Below are 4,832 nucleotides of genomic sequence, written 5' to 3' on the forward strand. Positions count from 1 at the left end.
GAAGCGGCGTCGACAGCATTGATCCGCTCGGGACAGGCGGAGGCAGCGTCGACAGTGTCGACCCGCTTGGGACAGGCGGAGGCAGCGTCGACCCACTCAGGACAGGCGGAGGAGGCGTTGATCCCCTCAGAGACAGGTGAGGCGGTGTCGACGGCATTGATCCGCTCGGGACAGGCGGAGGCAGCGTTGACAGTGTCGACCCGCTTGGGACAGGCGGAGGCAGCGTCGACCCACTCAGGACAGGCGGAGGAGGCGTTGATCCCCTCAGAGACAGGTGAGGCGATGTCGACGGCATCAGCCTCCTCGGAGAGGGGTGAGGCGGCGGCGTTGACCCCCTTGGAGACAGCCAGGCGGCGGAGCTTGGCAGCGGGACCTTGGCAGCCAGACCTTGGTGGGACTCGACAGGGCTTGGTGGCGGGACTTCGACGGCTGCTTGAGAGCGGCAAGGTCTGGGCACTGGGGAGCAACAAGGTCTGGCGTCCTCTGGAGCCACGCTTGCGTGGATTCTTGCAGTGTCGACTGACGAGTTCATATTGATTGTTGGATGGTGTTGAGGGCCAATGTTAGTTTGTGGGTTAGTCCATACAGGGGAAGATTGTTCGTGCATGGCAGCTGGCTGCATGCTCACCACACCTAGCCTAACTGTTCGTGGTGTGGGATTTGCAGATTGAGAGTAGGTGAACTTTGAAGCAGGCAAGTGCCGAACTGGAGGACTAACAGGCAAGTGGCTGGTTGAATGTGTTCATGGCTGAAGTAGATCTAAAAACTCTTTAGCGAAATGAGGTAGACGGTGAATGAGCCAGGACTTTTGGGCAGCTTCATTTCGTGCCTGAGACAAATAATCTTCTTTAATCTGAGGGTCCATTGCCCCTTTCCATAAGCCGTAGAAGTGGACGAGGGAATTCAGCAGATTGTTGTACTCCCTGACCTTAACAGGGTCTTCCGGGGAAATGGAATACTGGGGCCAACTAGTGAGGTCACTGTTCAACCCAAGGGCTCTATCCAACAGAAATGAGCACAGAGTGCTGGAAGATATGCTGATGGGAGTTGACTGGGGGTTTCCTCTATTTCGGGGACCTCGCCGTCCCTTAGGAGGTAGCTTAATTGCCAGTCTGGTTCCCAGGAAAGGAGACTCCCACCCATAAGCAGCTATGGTCTGAAAAATGGGGAACTAAGCACGAAAGGGAAATCTAAGAGGACCCAAATGGGATCAGACTGGTTCCAAACCAGCTTTAACAGGGTCTAAACAAACTCTAAATGGAATAATGGCTGATCTGACTGTATAAAACGGAGTTAAACTAATGCCACATCTAATCTGAGTGAACCAGTCAGGTATGGAATTTAAACATACTCCAACTGGGCTCTGTGTCTGCTGAGTTCAATTCTGGCCGCGTCATAGTGTTATGGGGGGCAGTCGGAGAACCCAAATGCAGGCACAGAAAATGGCAGACACGAGGGAAATAGGGAAAACGGGTTTTATTTTACTAACGAGAACAAAGCCAACGTAGATAAGGAAAAACTGAGCAGAGGGGAAAACAAAACTAAAACGCCTATCAAACAATCGTAATTCAACATCAAACTTTATCTAATTAACAGAAATGCCCAAAAATCATTAAAGGGACATTACAGACACAAGCAGGGATAATCGATGAGGGCAAGGACTGAGCTGAGGCAAACTGAGCCAACTAAAACTGAGAAGAAATCACTAAACCTACAAAATCCAAAAATAAACTTAACAGGACGAGAACAATGGAAAACCAATCTGAATACAAAAAGACACACAAAACAACAAGACAACAACAACAATTAAAACTGACTTCGTAAGCAGGGTCAGGGAGTCCAGAAACAAAATGAAAGCTGAGACGGAGCTGGGTAGAAAACAGTCTGACAGAGGCAAGAATCCGGGGAAAGTACTGAGTCCAAGTGTGGGGAAGAGAATCCAAAAGAGAGTAACTGAGTCCATGACGGGATGTGAGTTCATGATCTGGTGGAAAGTAAATGAATGAACAGGGCTTAAATACCTGGAGGTGTGATTGTATGCAGGTGAGTTGAATGGCTTGATTACTGCAGCTGACTCTTGTCACAGCAGTCAGCAGAATGCAGACAGGTGATGCAGGAGAGTGAGTGAGACCAAGGAAGACAGGCAGACAGATGTAGAGACCAACATATGCAAACAGAGGGAGCCAGAGGAAGAGAGATGTGATGAAGGCACTGGGAGGGGAGAAAGAGGAAAAGAGGGAGAAGGAGAAAGAAGGGCAGGGGCCGGAGCGGGATCATAGCAGACAGATTGACAAATTAAGCAATTTTACAGGAAAAAAATTATTGTATATGTGGCGAGCGGAGGGGTCGGGGATAAAGTAAAGTGCTACAATTACTGAATGTAGACACCGGCCAGATAACGCCACCCTGGGACTTTCACCCAGGGAATTATAACCACCACTAACGAGAAGGCAACTCAGGTTCGTTCCACTGATGAGGCAGGAGACATGATTCCAGTGCAGGCAAAAGAATACAAATTTTATTTAATACCAAAAATACTCAGTTTAAAACCAATTTAAAGAAAAAAACAACCATTCACAAGAGATTGTTAAATGAAGGGTTTGGGGACTAATCAGAGCTGGGGGCTCTCCGGTGGAGGTTTGGGCCAACGGGCATCACAAGGGAGCCCAGGAGAAATCACCCCACTCACCTCACTCACACGTGTACGTGTGTGTGCGCGCGCGCACACGCACACACACACACACACACACACACACACACACACACACCTGAGTGAAGAAATAAAAAAAAAACAACCAGGGGATGAGCAGCACGCCACACAGGAAGGGGTTCCCACCACCCGAAGACACCAGTCCCCACCACCGGAGGCCCACAGCTTCTGCAAACCACAAAGGGAAGGGAACAGTTATTAACACGGTTCCATAAATCAGTTGACAAAATAACAATTACCAGCACTTAAGAAAACTACTTAACATAATAAAAAAAAAAACAAGTTTATCAAAACTGAAACATTCAATTAACAAACTGATGAATAACCATTAACTTATACTTAAACAAAATCCATTGAATACAAAACGACTAATCAAGTGCAGTCACGTGACACAAATCCTAAAATCAGCCAAAGAAAATACCTAACAAACACAAATGGCTACGTGACTGCAGTAAATACTCAAAAAAAAACAAGGAGAAAAGAGAGAAAATTAAACCCTATTTTCACACATGCACTCTGGACGTTAAAAGAAGCAGCATGTACAACGGTGGGTCAGCAGCCACAGAGACAAGCTGGAAGCAGCCTGACACCCACAGCGTCAACACAAAAGCAGATAACAGACTGAAAGAAGACGAAGCCGACCGGCAAGCGTCGGCAACACAGACCCGCGTCTGCGAGACAAACCCACGGAGGCAAAACAGCAGCGTCTCCTACGACTGGGACCCCGTGTAGCCAGCACAGCTCCAGACAAACGGCGGCCCGCCAGTCAGTAAATTTTGTCCACCACGAGGGAACCGGGAGCAACCGGCAGCCACGGTAACAGCCTAAAATGACAAGCTGTTACACACATGCAACATAAACACATTATGGGATCGCAAGCAAAGGAAACCTACCAGTAACGGCTCACGGCTCGAACTGGACGTACAGCAGCCAGCAAGCGGCTCAGCTCTCTGGCTATGGACACCCAACAGTGACCCTATAATAATAAATGGCCTCTATAACCACTAGAAATGAACACAGCCTTAAAGAGAGGGCAAACAATGCAGCAACTGCTACCATACCTGTTAGCAACGGTAAACAGGAAGTGAGGCAAACGGGAAGCGGGGCGTGCCCCTGACATTGCAGCAAGAGAACGATGAGTAACCCTTGCCCAGCTTTATAGTGCATCCTCCAGTCATGATTGGTCAAAGCAAGGCACGGTCATTATGTCACAGGAGCATAACACAGCCAGCCCAAGGAGAGTGCAGCATTCATCCTGCTACATATATTTCTGTCTCTGCTGTTTTACGTAGATTTTCTAATGTTCTCAATTCCTGGTTAAGCTGTTTGATCTTGGAGCTTGCATAGCTAATAATTTCTCCCCTTATATAGACTTTGAATGCTTCCCACCTGATACCAGCTGTGGTTTAATCTATGTTTAGTTCAAAATCATTATCAATACATTTTTCTACAAATTTAACAAAAGTCGGGTCTTTTAAAAATTGAACTTGTAATCTCCATCTTGAAAATTGCTTAATCCTGCCCAGATCAATCTCCATAGATGCTGTTGCATGACCACACTGATTACAATACTGCTGTACCAACATTTTTTAACTTTAGTCAGTAATTCAGATGAAATTCAAAAGTAATCAAGCAAGAGTATTCCCTGTCTTTCGGGTTTTGTGTCCTCCAGGTTTCAATCAATTTTAGGTCTTTCATATAATTAGTCAATGTTTTCCTGGTTCGCATATGAGTTGTATCTGTTTGGGTCGATCTGTCCAGCCCTGGGTTGAGGGCACAATTAAAGTCTCCTCCAATAATGTTGAGTTCGTCCAAGTTAGCTACAGTAAAAAAAAGTATTTCAAAAAAGAATGGATTGTCATCATTTGGGCCATACACATTCATGCGGAACACGCATGGACATCCGCGCTGTATCGTGCATATATAGTATATGCATATATTATATACGCACAATACAGCGTGGACATCCGCGTTTACGATACAGCGCGGGCATCCACGCCGCATCGCGCATATACTATATATGCACGATACAGCGCGGATGTCCATGCGTGTTCCGCGCTCCACTCGGACGGTGATTTCTGTTGCATTGCGCGCTCACTTCCGCTTTTGATGACGTATCGTG

At 47.2% G+C, this 4,832-nt stretch overlaps 1 long non-coding RNA gene across 2 annotated transcripts; it reads right to left on the reverse strand.

The window, feature by feature from the left end:
• Positions 1-2,490: 2,490 nt before the first annotated feature.
• On the reverse strand, positions 2,491-4,449 carry LOC129348196 (uncharacterized). 2 transcript variants are annotated; one of them, XR_008600668.1, is made up of 3 exons: positions 3,772-4,042; positions 3,604-3,686; positions 2,491-3,534 (listed from the first exon to the last, which is right to left on the reverse strand). It is a non-coding gene; the product is annotated as an uncharacterized LOC129348196 (long non-coding RNA). The 2 variants fall into 2 exon arrangements; XR_008600667.1 differs by having other exon boundaries at positions 3,604-4,449.
• Positions 4,450-4,832: the final 383 nt, after the last annotated feature.

Source organism: Amphiprion ocellaris, chromosome 3 (assembly GCF_022539595.1).
Source record: "Amphiprion ocellaris isolate individual 3 ecotype Okinawa chromosome 3, ASM2253959v1, whole genome shotgun sequence".
Lineage (NCBI taxonomy): Eukaryota > Metazoa > Chordata > Actinopteri > Pomacentridae > Amphiprion > Amphiprion ocellaris.